Here is a 17,888-nt window from a genome sequence, read left to right as displayed (position 1 = left end):
TCCATCTAGGCTTAGGAAAAAGCATGTATTACTCGTAGTTTAAAAATGCGTTTCACTCTTCCAAAAACAGGGGATGTAAAGGAATCATTAGCATGTATTACCATATCAAAAAGTTCCATACTCTCTGCTGGGCCTATGGCACCCCAGAGATATAAAATGTCCCAACCCTAACCCCAGCCTCCCCCGTCGAATGAAAAAAAAATCCTGAATAGTTGAGGAGATTATACAGGAGTAGATAGATGGTGGGGCTGTGGAGGGTCTTAATGAAGCAGGAAGGAAAGGGATGAAAGAAGTGAAGACACTGAAAGAAAAGAGAAAAAAATGATCTTGCAAGACGAAAATGAAAAGATCGTTTGATGGTAATTAAGAGATTTGAAAAAGATATGATGAAAGTTTGGTAGAGTGGAGAGATTGTACTGGAGGAGGAATGTTAGGGATCACATGGAAAGAAATGAAAAATTTGCGGTTAGAAAGTGCGAAGATCAGAGGGATGAATGGAAAGCTGGGAGAAGATCAGAAGGATGAATGGAATGGTGGGAGAAGATCAGAAGGGTGAATGGAATGGTGGGAGAAGATCAGAAGGATGAATGGAATGGTGGGAGAAATTGAAGGAACTGAGAGACCTGGACAAGGTATCTAAATCCTGGTGATGTGAAGAATCTAAGGGAAGCAACTGGGTAAGTAGAGTTTGAAAACTGGAACTGAATGCACTAGAATGTGCATGATAGAATGCATGATATGAAGGCCATGTTGGAAAAAAATATACAGTGACATGTACCGTCATGCAAGTACATTCTGTCGGCCGATCTTGAGACAAGAAAATTGATCAGAATTGCCAGGTTGGGCGTCGCATCAGAGAGGTGCAAATATTTCCTTGTCAGGTGAGCTATATCGCGAAGAATCTATAATTACCGATTTATTTTTAGTTCCGTGTGATAGTGCGAGGGCAAGGAATGCGGGCTTGGAATGGCGATGACGGCTGAGAAAAACTGATGATAAAAATGATGTGGATGATAAGTGGGGAGCGTGAGCCTCGCCTAGCTGAGGGCGACTGTTGAGATGAGAGCTTGAGGTTGACCTTGGCAAGTATGAGTGATGATTGTGGAGGACAGACGATGATGAAGGTGCGAGTAAAGATAACGGAGAATAACAAGTTGAGGAAGAATTATTGTTAGGAGAGGCAGGGGAAGATCCATGGATACGAAGTATCAGAATAGAAAGTATAAAGAGAGATTACGGATGGAGGTGAGAACCACGGTGGGGGTGAGGGAGAAGTCCTAATGGACACAGGATCGAAGTAAGTATTGAAGGGGAAGGTTGAAGGGCACGAGGACTGACAGGTCAGACGATAGGGTCACCCAGTGGGTGAGTGAAGGAAGGACAGAGGTGATCGGGAAGTGTAAGGAAGATAACAAGCCCTGCTAGAGAGATGATAGAAAATGGGGAGTAAATGAAGTGAAGGAAGAAGACCTGTCAGAGGTGCCAACTGCGATGATAAGGGAGGGATAGGGATGATGTGAGGGAGGAGCAGAAGCCAGTGAGAGGTAGAACTGGGAGACCGGTAAGAAGAGGAAAGCTTCGATGGGAAGGAAGACGAAGACGGACTTAGAAAAGGGAGGGAAGGAGTAGCATGATCGACCTTGTGCAGGTCTGCCACCATAATAAAGGCTTACGCGTCTCAGATCACCAGGATTTGCTCAGATCCTCAGGTCACAAGGATGTATGTGGCGACACACACGAACATCTCTACTAACACGTTATAGTAGAGTAAGGTCGGCATGGAGGCATTTGCACCTCACGACCGGATATCAACTTGATTTTTTTCTCCTGAAAAACCGACAATTAGGAAAGCAGTTCAGACTTGGAGATATATAGAGAGGATTGGAAAAGGTAATGGTAGGCTGAAGGAAAGCTCAGGGGATTGGGCAGTAATTGAGGACCAAGGGGAAAGGATTAACGAAAGATACGGGTGGGGGTGGCGGATGTGAGAGAGAGTAATGACCCAATACAAGCCACAGGAAAGCGTAGCAAAGTTAGGGTAACTGGCGCCATCAGTGTGATGAACTGGAGTTTCAGGGGAGAGGGAAGGGGGTGTGGAAGGGAGAGAAATGAGTAAGACGGGTTAGGAGGAGGGGATGTGTGTGAGTGGAAAGGGATGAAGGGCGAGGGATTGGAAGAAAGAAGAAAATAGGCGAACGAGGAGAGAAACGAGATCGAGGAACAAGAAGGAAAAATTCTGTTTTCTGTCTAAACAACAAAAATCTTACTGACATCGTTTTCAGAAAATACCGTCAGATATGAGGAAGTGATGGAGGCGAGTGCTGAGTGAGGCACCATGGTGGCTGGTATGGTGACAGGAGAAAAATAAAAGAAAAATCTCACTGTGTGATCTGTGAAAAAATATTTGAGAATTTGAGCTATGAAAGAATATGGTGCATTATCAGGTCCACGGGGGCAGAAAATTTGCTTTAATCGAATTCAAAACTTTTATCTTTAATACTAATTTTCTTGGGGAAGATACATCAATAATTTTTTTTGTCCTGCAGCCGCCAAGAGAATGTCCAACTGTGCCAACGATGGAAGTAGTGATAGAGTAGTGTAACCATTGCAATCATATGGAAGATAACCATCTGTATACATGAAGTTGTTTTGCTGGTTATGTCTTGCATTGCAAGACTAGATTAGATCAATACAAACAAATCATTATGTTCATGTTAGAGATGGTCTGTTGTTTTTATCTAAAAATATCAGTTGAGTAAGGGGTACACGGGACTGGGAGGGAGAGGGGGACGTGGCTTTACACATAGGGTACAGGTTTGTAGTCCAGATATGACAGGAAGAGCATAGCCCTACGCATGACAGGGGGAGGGGAGGGGGGTCAGAGCATAGCCCCTTACATGACGCAGGAAGACACTGTCTTGTCCACATCGGAGTTCGATAGTTCGACTGGCTAGTACACAGAGTTCTTCTGACGTAGAAACAGAATTAAAATCTGTTGTTCTTATTATTCACTCCCGATGATTAGTCACAGAAATTCATATCGAATCTCTCAGTATTGCTCTCGAACACCTCGGCCGTCCAGTGATGTACACTTGGGTTATTACCTCAGACAACTGACGTCGATGTATTAAGGAACAGTGGTATAATCTGGTTGTGGTGTGTCACATCCGTGCTGTTGCCCCAAGTTCCACGAACGTTATGGAAATTCTTAATCGCTTTACTGCTTAAATCAGATTGGCTTCTGTGGTCAACAACTTCACTTAGTTTCTCTCTCACTTCCAGAAGGTCTGTCGTTCATATATATATATATATATATATATATATATATATATATATATATATATATATATATATATATGTTAGCTGCCTTCCCGACTACCTTTATATATAGTCTATCTTTCTAAACCAATCATCATTCTAGATATTTCTTCCTCCTCAGAAGATGGCCCTGTCAAATGCCATCCACCTACTCTCTACGAGAGAGAGAGAGAGAGAGAGAGAGAGAGAGAGAGAGAGAGAGAGAGAGAGAGAGAGAGAGAGAGAGAGGGGGGAGGGGAGGGAGGGAGGGAGACAATATGAGATAAAGAGAAGATCCATAACCCAACACAGTGTCCCTGGAACTTCCATTCATTCCGGTAGCCTTAACATTTCTCCAGCAAACAACGCAAGTTCCTATAAGACTCGCTCTTCCACTTAGCTTTCCTGTCCATCGAGGTCTTTCAGACGATCCTTTACGTAAATTGTGAAGCTTTTACTTCACTTGAGAGGTCCTGCCTTCTGACAGCCGATGTTCCATAGTTTGTGTTGATTTGTAGGACAGAATACCTTTATTCTCGGTTTTCTAAAGACTTACACGGCTTACACGGTTTCACTCGAGTCCATCAGAAATATAAAGAAAAATACATGCTTTTTTTCTTATTCCTCTGATTTTTGTGGTTTCTAATATTCCAAGAAAACTCGCAGGCTGATTCACTTTCTGTTGGACCATCCAATGACAAGAACATGGAAAAAGATGACTGTTAGATTTTCTGCTTTTGATTGAATTTTCTAAGGAATGTGATTCTGGAAGCTGTTGATGGATTCTTCCTGAGGTGGTGTGAAGAAGTGGTTAATGGTGTTCCCTGTCCGTGGGTGGCAGGGGGTAGGCGACGTCACATTACGGGTGGTAGGAAGCAGAGGGCGTCATGTTATGGGTGGTGAATGAGACAGGGGACGTCACGCCATAGGTGGCGGAGGTAGGCGACTCTATCCAGGGAGAGTATGAATAGGGAGGGGCGGTGGATGGACAGATAGATGGATAAGGTTGGTACACATGATTATTGGAATTGATAAAAATATTGATGACAATTAGACAATCAGACATTGAAAGATAGATAGCGTGACAGATGACTTGACAGATAGATAGGCAAAAAGATAGCTAGACAGAGTTTTAATTGATAGATAGACAAATAAATAGATGCATGGATAGATGTATTCCTAGGTATACAGATGAACCAATAGAATACTAGGTAGGTAGATGGACTGTGTTTGAGGAGTGAGTGTGAGTTTGAGAGAATTGTGAGGTAGAGACATTAACTCACTCAAGATGACAGACAGCAAGGGAAACAGACAGACAAAACAGTGACAGAAAAATAAGCAGACGGCATGACCAAGAGTGACAGAGAGAAACGAAGGAGAGCAAAACACGTCAAGATAAAGACAAAGTGGTCTGTTGGGACGAGGGAAAGAAAATGAGGGGGAAACTAAAGTTAATCTTAAGGGATTTAACCAGAGGGAAAAATTTCTTACTACTGCGAGGAAGATGAGGAGAAGAATGAGCACCCAGGCCAAAAACAACCTTTTGATTAGCTAATGGACGAAGAACTCTCAACGTTCATCAAGTCACAGAGAAGATTACTGCTGAAGCTTGATAGTTAAAGCTAAGCTGAGAGCCAAAGGTCAGAGTGCAGGGCAGATGAGGATGTTAATACATTGTAATGTGGAGCTGGAGGGCAGGGGCTGGGGTCATGTACACCTGTTGTCGTTTGTAGGTGAGGTCTAGAAGCATTCACAACAGGAGATTGCATAGTATGCTGTAGCTAAGTCTCTTATCAAGTTGTAATGTTTTATTGTAATGTGGATATGTGTACGAACTTGGCTCGTGCAAAACATACATAGTTATGTATCCACATGAAGGCACAAATTAGATTGGATGTACACTTGGTGTGAACAAACATGAACCTTTCACGTACACCCATGCATGCATCTCCACACACCTGTCCACCTTTACCTTACACACACACACACACGCATACCTGCCTACCCAGACCTTAGTCCCACCCTCCTTGTCACCCACGAACATCTGCCACCCACAACTACACCCTCATACGCTCACATCTTACGAACTCATAATTATCATCAAACGCCTGTACACAGACAACACTGCAGGTACACATGTATACACTACACATACTCAGACACGATCAGATGGATAAAAACTCCAGCATACATTACTCAAGCACACATGGACAAGCATATACACGTTCGCACATACTGACACACACACACACATATATATATATACATGCATAAAAAAGGACAAACACATACACGGAAATATATGCGTACACAAACACTTTCACACATAAACACACATCCATACAGACATACACTGACTCATACATACACATACCCCACACACAGTACTATACAATATACATACATATTGCCTCACTTTGTCATTTCGCTCATGAATAAATATGACGGAATTAATATTTGGAACATTTTGTATCGGCATCAGGTGATATGCCCAGCTATCAGAGAGAGAGAGAAAAATGGAAAATGTGATTTCGAGTTGACGCCTCTGAAAATAGCTCTATATTTTCCTATACAATTGTCATTTTAATCGAAAAGATATATTGCCAGGCTGTAATGTGCTTACCTTGTCCATAACGCTTGTGATGTTTGAAATATGTCAGTTTCCGCTAATAATTCAGCTTCAGTTTCAGGTTTTAAATGTTTAAGGATTCTCTTAGATATAATTCTTCTTCTTATTATTATTATTATCATTGTTATCATATCATGGAAGGCCTTTGGGTAGGTAGGGAAGTAGGGTAAGTGGTTGCTAGTGAAGGTGGGTCTACGTCAAGGTGATGTACTGTCTCCGTAACTATTCATGTGTTAGTGAAGTGGATGATGAACATGGTCAGTCTTGAATCAAGGTGAGGGTTTCCGGTATACTGGTGGTAGGGGAGGGGTGCGTAGGAGGGGAATCATATTGTTGTCTGCAGATGGTATGCCTCAAGTTGTACAATACAGAGAGAATCTGCAATTACTGAGAGAGAGAGAGAGAGAGAGAGAGAGAGAGAGAGAGAGAGAGAGAGAGAGACCCACATGTCATAAAAGCATATCGTTATTTCTGTCTCAGTATAAACGTAACGGCTTTCATAAACGGACCTTCTGTTTACTGTGTGCATTAAGCAGGCCAATTTGACTATGTGTATAGACTTACGGCCCAGCCACATACCTCAGTATTTGATCATATCACCCATAAACCAAGAGTAAACAAGTGGATTACAGTACTCGATATCCAGAAGGTCTTGGTGTAGTAGCAGCAGTGTGGGAGGGCCTCCAGTGTGTGTGGCACGGGTTTGGTAAGGCAGCAGAGGGAGGGACAGTGTATGGGTACTGCTACACACACAATTCCTGACCACTGAATTCAGCATGAAGTTGAGCCGTATAGAGCTCTGTATAGAGCCGTTCGGTTAACTTGAACTGTGAGACGTGAACGAGGTCAAATATGAGACTATTACGTGCTATGTAGACGGGGATCACAACATCCAGTTAACGAGTAATTTTTTTGCGCCCAACAGTCAGACATCCTCTGGGTTAGGCAGCCATTCATCTCTCCAGCTAACCTTATTTTAGATAATAGATATCAAATTTCTATGAAAAGAACACATTTGTATAACCTGATTTTAATGTTAAAAACTTGCTGGTTTATTTGCAAATTTCATGACTGGAAAATCGTTAGATTCTACTGTGGCTTATCGTAGTGAACACTGGTGACGTCCACGACGATTAAGTGTACTTCAGATTAACCTTCTTCATACTGCCAGAACTTGCAGTGGATCGGACTACCCGTCCCCGAGCCGCTCGGGGAGGTAATGGACCAAGTTAGGCTGTCTTACAACTTACACAATGGAGACACAGGAGCGAGCCGCCCGTTCACTAACTTACACCAACTTTACGATATGGAGTAACCCGATCGTGTAGCTCGACCTGCCTCTATTGTAGCCGACGACGCCAAACATCCGTTACATTTAAGGATCGACCAAACGCCACCATTACTGTGATGAAGGAGAGCATTTTCTCCTGTGCTTCAAGACTACTTCAAGCTTTGAGAAGATTCAAGGAAATCGAAATAGATCTGTCAATAAATCTTAAAGTCTTGTCGGCGTGAGTTTGTCAGTATACGTGAGGCTTAATACAACGAATTATTGTTATGAATGTATAATTGAAGGACATGATACAACTTTCCTTCCTTGACGATGTTTCATTAAATAACTATTAAATTTGCTTGATTGCTGAGGTTTCTCGTTCCCCAGTGTTTGTGGACAGGCGGAAAATCGAAAAGCAGTAAGACGAAACCTACAACAGTCATAAGGGTAGAATGTGTTGCCCACCGGTATTGAAAGGCAAACTGAATCCACTGAAAATACAGAAGGAAGGAAATGAAACATCGTCGTACAGTGGAAACCAGAGAAAACAAAACCTAATGAAATGTGAAGGGAAAACCAGACCCACTGAAACAGACAGAGGTGAAACCCAAACGCACTGACGTTTTCCCTCCAATGTTCATTGTTTTTGGTGATGATGGCTCCACTGTGAGGGGGAGACAAGGAACGTGAGCCACCCAGTAGTAACTACGGATTTATTTAAGCAAAGTTCTCTTGACTTTGTACATGTGCTCCTTCCCCTTTAATTCTTACCTGCTGATTCTTCTGCTTTTAATCTGCTAAATCTCCCTTCAGATTCTCCTCTGCTGACTCTCCTCTTTTATCTGACCTACTAACTCACGTTTACTTCCTATCCTCCTCTCCTACCCTTCCATTTTTCTCCCTCGCTTCACTTCATCCTCACTCGCTCTACATTTCCACAGTTTCTTCCACATCACAGCCTCAGCCACGTCCTCTTCCCTTGTGGTCCCGCACAACCTACTTCACCCTTTGCTCCGTCATTCCTCCCTATTCTTTCAATGTAATTTTAATCTTACAACTCATCTCTTCACTATCCTGTAACCTTCATTCCATCCCATTTCGAACACACCTTCTATTCTCTCCTTCTCAGACACCCCAGTTTCCCATCTCTTTACCCTAACAAGCCTCCCCATCTTCTCTTGGGTTTAACAACTCTCTCATATATTTCTTCACATCCTTAACCCCAACGCTGTTTTCCCTAGGCCCATTTTGATGTTGGTTATTCCTTTCCCCCTTCTCAACACTTACCCCCTGTTCCCCCTTTCAGTTAATCGCCCATCTCATCCCATCCTGACACCCCTTTTCTCTCCCTTACCCTTAATTTCCCCTCACCCTATCCCTCTCATCTGCGACCTGGAACCATCGGTGCTGGGGACTACGGTTGCCTTCCCTGAGCGGCTCAGCCTCGTCACCCGTCGCTGCTGCAGCCCAGATGATCGTGGCATTCACAGGATGATCTTGGTTGTGTCACGATGGTTGCACGGGAGATATTGTGGGTATACGGGAGCGAGAGGGTTTGTGAGTAGGGAAGAGTAGGAGCTGTGAGTGGGGGAAGTATGAAGGGGTTGTGAGTGGGTTACGTATGGTGAGGTTGTGCGTTTGGGGAGATATGGAGAGGTAGTGAATGGGAGTGGTATAGTAGGGTTGTGAATGAGGTTGTGAATGGGGAGGTTTGCAGGTTATTGTAGGCTGAGGGGTGGAGTAAGGAGGGGAAGAGGGTGAGACGGGGGTTGAATAGGTTTAGACCTAATGCCCTTCATCCAGTCTCATGTCTCTCGCCACTCAAGCCTTACTTTTAAAATATATTCATTATTCACATCTCTCATTTCTCTATTTCTTTCTCTTCTTAAATCCTGCTCTCATACATTTCTTTCTTCCTCCTCATGTATCCCTTTCTTCCATTCATCCTTCGCCTCGTATATCTTCCTCAGTGTCGTGTCTTCCATCCCCTGTATAACTTTCCCAATGTTTCTCATGTCTTCCTCGTCATCCTCCTCCCTAGGGTGTCCCGAGCCACGATGTGTCTTTCTCCCTCACACAAGAATGTGTCTCGGGAATCTTTCTCAGAATTCCGTCGGAAAACTTTTGATGAGTAATATTGCCTGGAGACATTTCGTCACTTCATTATCATTCATAGATTCCTTCTAGCAATCAAGAGGCAATCATGAGATAGAATTACCTATATTACCAGTAGTTGTTATTTATTCCCCAAATAGATCTCTTTATTAAAGTTTTCACATAAATATCGCACAATTAGTGATGTGTTATGGTATGACAATGAACACACATACACGTATGTTATGGGATCATCTGATAAAGGAATGAACTGAGGCCCACAAATGCTACAAATCTCACTCCCACGTAAAATGTGAGGAAATTATAAATTTCGACAGAATTCCTTTTTCTGATTCAAATTTTGTCGATACTTGCCTTGAATACCAATGTGTGTGTGTGTGTGTGTGTGTGTGTGTGTGTGTGTGTGAATTTTGTTATATGTCTGACTATATATATATTGATTTTACATCCTATACGTACGTCCTGTGGCAGGATGAAGGCTGGTGAATCTTGCACAACAACTACCACACAGACTCACGGTGTTCAGCCTGACTCATCATTGCTTGTATGCTCGGGTGTCGAAAATTTAATTTCATCTCTCGTCGCCGGTTCAAAGGAAGTTCCTCAAATTCTTCTGATATATGTTGACTGCGTCTGTTTACCTCCGCAAGTATTGCTGTTTTTAGGTCATCAGCTCGTTGGTTGGGGCCGGAAATATTATTGTAGACAAGAAACACTTGACTGTCAGAGTCCGTGGAAAACCTCCGTCTGCCATGAATACTTTACCAGTCCAACGTAGTCGCTCATTCTAGACTTAGATATCATGATGACTTGTCTGTAATGCGTGACCATCACTCGAAAACAGTGAAAAATGAAATAGAAAACCATTTTTCTGAAATACGGATCGATTATTTTGACGAATGAATATGGGCACACACACACACACACACACACACACACACACACACACACACACACACACACACATATATAGTAACAGAAACCTGCTAACCCGTTGGTAGGCAACTTCTGATGACAAATCACCCTGGCGTTGTAATTAGTACATAATTACCCAATTGGGCTCGTCGTAATTTACAGGAAGCACGACTTGTGGAGACAGGAAGGGACTTAATTAGTATCTGAAGCAGTTTGTGCCTACTCCCACTTAAGCAGTTTGTGCCTCCTCCCACTTGCTAGATATATATGTGTAACTCTGGTCATTGAAAGTAACTTAACAACCTGCTGAATGATTACCACTAAACCATCCAGAATGACACCTTCAGAAACTTTTGAGTATCTTTATGGTGGGTAGCTGACCAAGTCCATCTTATCTACATACTTAATCACTCTCTCTCTCTCTCTCTCTCTCTCTCTCTCTCTCTCTCTCTCTCTCTCTCTCTCTCTGTATATATATCTGGCAGCGGATGGAACCATGGAAGCGGAAGTGGATCATAGGGTGGGGGAGGGGGCGAAAATTCTGGGAGCCTTGAAGAATGTGTGTAAGTCGAGAACATTATCTCGGAAAGCAAAAATGGGTATGTTTGAAGGAATAGTGGTTCCAACAATGTTGTATGGTTGCGAGACGTGGGCTATGGATAGAGTTGTGCGCAGGAGGATGGATGCGCTGGAAATGAGATGTTTGAGGACAATATGTGGTGTGAGGTGGTTTGATCGAGTAAGTAACGTAAGGGTAAGAGAGATGTGTGGAAATAAAAAGAGCGTGGTTGAGAGAGCAGAAGAGGGTGTTTTGAAATGGTTCGGGCACATGGAGAGAATGAGTGAGAAAAGATTGACCAAGAGAATATATGTGTCGGAGGTGGAGGGAACGAGGAGAAGAGGGAGACCAAATTGGAGGTGGAAAGATGGAGTGAAAAAGATTTTGTGTGATCGGGGCCTGAACATGCAGGAGGGTGAAAGGAGGGCAAGGAATAGTGAATTGGAGCGATGTGGTATACCGGGGTTGACGTGCTGTCAGTGGATTGAATCAAGGCATGTGAGGCGTCTGGGGTAAACCATGGAAAGCTGTGTAGGTATGTATATTTGCGTGTGTGGACGTATGTATATACATGTGTATGGGGATGGGTTGGGCCATTTCTTTCGTCTGTTTCCTTGCGCTACCTCGCAAACGCGGGAGACAGCGACAAAGCAAAATATATATATATATATATATATATATATATATATATATATATATATATATATATATATATATACCACCAAAACATAGCCAAGTACATATTTATCAGCCTCGAGAAAGATGAAAAGCTGCTTTGACTGTGGACCAATTGCTGCACCAAGGGATCGACCCCGGGCAGGTCCGAGCGTCATTCATAGTTAGCCTCACTACACTACAAAGGCCATCAGCAAGTCCTCACGTTCTCTTGACTGTAGAAATGGAATGGAAATACCTTTCTGTCTTTGTCAGTTTTGTGTTAATTCTCTGTAAGTCTATTTCCCCATCTTCCTGGATACTTATCATGCTAAGTCTTTCTCCTTCTCTTGTTCTTTCTGTATTTATTATTTTCTTTTTCTTCGTTTTTTCTTTTTTTTTCGTATATCCTTCAATGACTTAGGTCTCATGAAACTCCCTGACAGTTCCTGTGTACATCCACCTGGACCAGTGTACACTCGATAGCAATATATGTTTCCATAGGAAACTTATCCCAGAGAGACGGTAATCCAGCAGGCCCGGTGGAACGGCCTGCCTTTATCCTCCCTTAGCGTAGCAGACGTTTGGAAAGCGTCTCTTAATATCTTTCTTCTTATTTCAGCATCTTGTAATAGGCTCCCTAAGCTGGTCATAGGATCTGTCCGCCTCTCTCGCCTGTACCCCAGCATCCTGCCTGCCTTGGGCTGTATAATGGTCCTCACAATCCGGTGATCCACATCCATAATGGATTCGTGGGTGTTTAGGATCCGGTCCATAATGAGGCAAGTTTGTCACTCGAACCTACGCAGTGTTGCCAGACACAGGAAATCAAACGACTTTAACTAGATATTTGGTATAAGATATGTATACATATTTTTGCCTCCATGTCCATCCAGAGGTATGGAATGGCGCTGTCTGTCTGATGTAGGTGGTGTTCCTTGGCTTTAGTTGATTTTGTGGATTCCTGAGACGGTGTTGTGTATCACGGGTAATACTGTAGTGATGGGGCGAGTCATGTTGAGGTGGAGGGATGGTAGGAGGCCTGAACGTACGTAGTTGTGGGTGTAGGTATGGATGTAGGTAGGAGCACAGTTGTAGATCAGTCAGGTGGGTAGAAAATGTAGATGGGGTGTTTGGGTGAAGGTCTCGAGTGTAGGGAAAAGGGAATCCGCTCTGTAGCTGGCTGCTGTAGGTAGGTGGCGTGTCCGTCAGTACCGCCTGGTAGAACCAATTTTGTAATTACTTAATCTTTTAAAAAGTTATGTCCGCCGTTTTCCGCGATGGCGAGGTAGCGCCAGGAACAGACATATAAAGACCATGTTCGCTCACTTCCATGAGCAATGCACCGATACTAGAGGACCCTGTCCACGACCAGGCCCCACAGACCTTTCCATGGTTTACCCCGGACGCTTCACATGCACAGCACGTCACCTGCTGTATACCACGTCGTTCCAACTCACTTCATTCCGTAATTACTTGTGCGATATGATAAAATACTATGTAATTCTAATCTTTAAAGGTTTTGTATATTCAATAAAGCTGACAGGAAAGTGTTGACCCGGTATGGAAATGTATGAGAGCGGCATAGAGATATTTAGAAAATCAGTTGGTTTTAAAAAGAAAAAAAATTGAAGTTTTTCAAATTGTTAGAAAAAGTTTACTATTCTAAGGTCATAAGCATTAAAGAGGAACAGTTTCTGTGCGCATAGTCATTGGATTAACTGGATAGAAACAATCCATCTGGCTATATTTACAGGATTAACTACAAATTCATTCGTTACAAAACAAACATCCACGAGAGGCTTCATTTTTCAGCTATTTTCATACATAACGATGGCATAAACATTATTGCTAACGCTGTGACAGCTTATGATTATCATCACTGGTTCACATCAATATGTTGGGTCGTCTGTTGCACTGTGAGGATGGAGACCCACCATGAGCAGTGAGCATCACATATCGTCCTCGTGTAAGCGTGGTCACCCATCATCAACACAGGAGACTATGTATCCTTGTGAAAATGTGGAGACCTACCATCAATAATGGTTGCCACGTGTATTACCCGAGACCCGCCATCATATACAGTCCTCGTACACCTCTCCTGCAACTAGGGAGACCCACGGTCAACACAGGGCCATGAATCATCCTCCTGCAGATGTGGAAACCTTCCACCAACTGTGTCTCTTTTCCCTCTCCTGCAGGTGTGCTGGCCGACCTTCAACTCAGAGGGCCACATATGTATCCTTCTGATGCTCACAGCTCAAAGATCCAGCGGGAACGACCAGCTCGCTCGTCCTTAACACTCCCTCACAACGAAGAAAAATGCTGATTACGTTTTTGTCGTTTCCATAAATCTAAGACACTTCCTGCTCCATCGCTCAGTCTTTTCACTTTTTTTTTTTTTGTCATCTTTAGAATTTTCATTTCCTATGGCTGTCTTTGACATTCTTTTTATCCAATACTTTCCTAAATTCTTTGTACGTACGTACGTGTTGTATTCTTTTATCCATGAATGTTTTCTTTCTGTTTCCAGTTCCGTATTTCTTTTGCTTACATTTGTTACATAGGTTTGCCTCATATCATCTTACCTGCTTATCTTTCCCAGTTCTTATTTACCTCTGGGTTCCTGTCTGACCCGAAGATTCGCCGGTGTACAAAGATATTCCTTTTTTTTCTGCTTCTCGGTTTGCTTTCTCGTTTTGTTTTCCTGGATGCTGTCTCAGCGTCTTGCCAGACTGTCTTTATTGCCAGACACTCAGTCTATCGTCTCACATTGCTTTATATATTACGAAACATTGCCTACGTTTATACCTCAGTTCTCCCTGTATCTATTGCCACCAGAACTTCCGTCTAGTGCCAGAGGTTGCGTCTGCCTATTGCTGATAATATCTAACATGTACTTCTAAAGATGGATGGGAGAGATAACCATTAGCAACAACCTGGTCATAGATAACAGTTATTCTCACAAACGGGAAGTCTAACAGTGTACTGTTTATTCTCTAGTATCTCGCGATTCCTAGCTAGATGGGAATATCGAATTACAAGATGCACAGTAACCAAGTTTTGCCCCGTCCGTAGCCGGTGAGGATCGACACGACTCAATTGGACAATTGACGGGGCTCTTAGTAGTCAGTCCTGTTGGGAATGGCAGCCGACAAATTAGAAGACAGATGACGGAGCTTTTCACCGACAGTTTGGAGCTTACATCGGCTTAGCCGGGGACATTGAGGCTCTAATTGTGTCATGAATCAAGTGAAATTGTAGTCGAATGCCTGGTGGCCACTCGCCCTCTGGATCTACATTCACTCACAGCGCTCAGCTTGGGACTTGGGCTTTGCAGTGTGTTAGAGAATGTTATCAACGTTAGCGAACGATAATGAAATTTCCTCCAACACCATAAGATAACAGACCTAGATTTCATAACGTTTGTTTACCAATGGTCATGTTACGTACTGATGTAGACCCACTCAGGAGGACGTAGAAGTAGAAAGCAGTTTTGTATTCGCGTACGTATCACGCTCCTCCTCCCTCCCAAAGTAATGACCCTTTACTTCACATCCTCACCTGACCTCCGTCGCCTGCCAGGTTAGGGATGGAATTCGTTCAGGTCCGATTGCGGTCCAGAATGGCCGATAATTGCGCACGCGCGAGTGTGTACTCTTGACTCTGTTGTATAAGGATAGCTTGAGAGAGAGAGAGAGAGAGAGTTTCTAGGATCCCAGTCCACTCCCCACCAGCAGACTGGTCCTAGGGTTTCCGGTTGGTGGGCTCATACCCAGGATCATTATTCCCCCACACACCCGAAGCTTCTATCTTGCATGCCCTCCTACCATGCACGCACACTACCATGCACGTAAACTGCCATGCATGTACACTACCATGCACGTTCACCTACCATGCACACCGACCTGGTTCACAGATGTCTTTGTTGTTTGTCTTGGTAATGGAACATGAATACTAATTAGAAACTTTTTTTGGCCATTTTCAATACTACATCCACAACAACGGTTGTCTCGGGAAACTATACTGAATTTCTTATTTGTATGAGAGTTTGTTTACAAGTAATTATGTATATATTTACCTGTGTACATGTGTGTGTATGCGTAAATAATTGAGAGGTAAACATTTGATGGTTTGATAACTGGTTCACTTTCTCTGCATCCCTATATGTAGGTCAGACGTAGAACTGTCGAGCGGGAGAACGGTAGGTACAATAGTTACCACCGCCTGCCCTGCAGGTCACCAATTACTTCACCCAGGAATTCAGTTACGGTGGTGTCAGTTGGCTCAATCATGAAAGCCTTGAGGGGAGAGAGAAGAGTGGACGGGAGGGAGGAACATATGGCTCCCCCGTAGACTGCCTGCTAACCTGTAGTCTCCTCTTTATCCTGTCCTGCTCTCAAACGCACCCCTTCTCTCCTCTTCCTTTGCCCTGTTTCCCGGGTGTCCTCCCTCAGGCCGCCGCAGGGAGAGGGAGGTACGTCTCAGGCATAAAGGAACCTACGAGGACCGGAATGGGTTCTGAGACCAGCAGCTCCTGTTCTCGCGTGTCTGGGCGGCGCCACAGGGGCCCCGCCTAGGGGGCCTGCGGGCGGAGCCACGGTCCGCGGTATTGGCTCTTACGTTCTGGTTGGTTGGGTGTTGTCTGGTGGGAACCTCGCTTGATGGCTTCCAAAATACACAGAATTATTTTATTTTCCTCAGTGTTCTGGAGAGAGAGAGAGAGAGAGAGAGAGAGAGAGAGAGAGAGAGAGAGAGAGAGAGAGAGAGAGAGAGCAGAGAGGAAGTTGGTTCTACGTATGAACCACTCAGAAAACCAGCAGTTACGTTAATCGATGAAATGTTTCGAGTAATTGAACCATCAAATATAGATACTGATGATGTCACTATTCTCTCTTGTAATGCAGGATTATACGGAATCATCAGATGAATGAGATGAATCAGATTGATTTACGAAACACTAGAACAACGAAGGAAGAAATGTGGATGAGTATAGATCAAGTCTGATGAATAATGTCAACAGTATTGAGGAGCGACCGTGAGCAGTGTGTCATTAGATGAATAAATCCAGACTTGTGAGATTATCAGGCAGGAGGTGGCCCCGGCCCGCCCCACCTTCCCGCCATCTATCAGCCTTAAGCCAACACCTGGGCGGTAAATGCCCGTCCCCAGGTATGTGGGAGGAGACGATAGGTTCTCTCCTCCCGGGCGATGCCTCCTGCAGGTGTGCCTCTCACAGGGTTTTGCCTCCATGGTTCCCCGTGTCCTACAGGCTCCCAGTATGACATGTAACAATTTCTCGTAGATAACCGAAAAGAGTTAACCAGAGAAACGTAGATGGCAGAGTAGCGAAGCCGACATAGAAGGCCAAGGCCTGCCAGATGGTCGTAAATAGGAGTCTGTGTTGGTGATAAAGCCTGCCAGATGGTCGTACAAGATGGTGGTGGTATATTGTAAAGGTCAGCCAGATGGTTATTGATAACATCTACGCCGATGTAGCCGCTGTGGGGGTCCTCATTTGTGGCTACTACCTTCACTGCAACTGGGTAGGAGGGAACCAAAACACTGGGATTTTCTTATTGTTATTATTGTTTATGAGATAAGGGATAAATGGAGAGAGAGAGAGAGAGAGAGAGAGAGAGAGAGAGAGAGAGAGAGAGAGAGAGAGAGAGAGAGAGAGAGAGAGTGTCTTTGTGGTAGTGAAAGCTTGATATATTGTAAGTTTTTTGAGGAGAGGGATTAACCTTCCTTGTGAACTGTTCACCATTGAATGAAAAGTTTTGTAACCCAGGTTGATTATATTTTGTATAGTTGTAAATAGTTAATTCCATCGCGTTTCACAAATTTTTTTGATGTTATTTCTGTGTTTGCTATTGTTATTGTCACTGTTGTTATTGTAGTTGTTGTGAATTATGTTGTTGATCCTAATAATGATGTTTCTGTACCTCTGTTTTTCCTCTGTTGTTCTGACTTTAATATTGCTGATAATATTTCCTTGAGTTGCCTGGTGAGGAGGGAGGTAGACACAGACAGACATACAATAGGATGGAAGAACCAGGACATAAGTCACTTGATGTACACCATGAACGGGAGTGGCACAGTCTGGACCGTCAAGTAAGTTCCCCCCAAAATTTGTTGTGTGCTGTATAATCATTGGCTCAGTTGTCCATCCATCGCCCTCAAGCAACTGCACCATGTTCCAGTCTTCGTCAGGATGGTGTACACTGTTGTCTGTTTGATCGCCGATGATCAAGGTTTCGTTTGTTGTGAATCTGGTTCTTTACACAAGCCGGAGAAGCAGTCATCGCTGCTCGTCGGATTCACATCATCATGTCCCTCAGGCTGGTCACTGGACTCGCACTATCGCGATTTTCAAGGTAGATTTAAATCCTCGCACTTCCTGCCCGTTAAAGCCACTTCTCACCCATCTTGTTCCTTACTTGTCT

The 17,888-nt window shown here is 43.7% G+C and overlaps 1 protein-coding gene and 1 long non-coding RNA gene across 4 annotated transcripts in view; one reads left to right on the top strand and one right to left on the bottom strand.

Annotated features, from left to right (window-relative positions):
- The window catches only part of LOC139748002 (uncharacterized), a 136,010-nt gene that overhangs the window by 51,843 nt on the left and 66,279 nt on the right, over window positions 1-17,888 (top strand). The window contains exon 4 of one of the 3 annotated variants that reach the window (XR_011712502.1): window positions 7,098-7,585. The exons of the other annotated variants lie outside the window; for them this stretch is intronic. This is a non-coding gene — a long non-coding RNA (uncharacterized lncRNA). Of the gene's footprint in view, window positions 1-7,097; window positions 7,586-17,888 lie in introns of those variants that run through there. 3 annotated transcript variants of the gene reach the window in all.
- nAChRalpha2 (nicotinic acetylcholine receptor alpha2) overlaps window positions 1-17,888 on the bottom strand; it is a 372,700-nt gene that overhangs the window by 303,611 nt on the left and 51,201 nt on the right. The window lies entirely within an intron of this gene.

Source organism: Panulirus ornatus, chromosome 71 (genome assembly GCF_036320965.1).
Source record: "Panulirus ornatus isolate Po-2019 chromosome 71, ASM3632096v1, whole genome shotgun sequence".
NCBI lineage: Eukaryota > Metazoa > Arthropoda > Malacostraca > Decapoda > Palinuridae > Panulirus > Panulirus ornatus.
The sequence above is the reverse complement of the archived record's forward strand: the minus strand, read 5'-3'. Positions and strand labels throughout refer to the sequence as shown.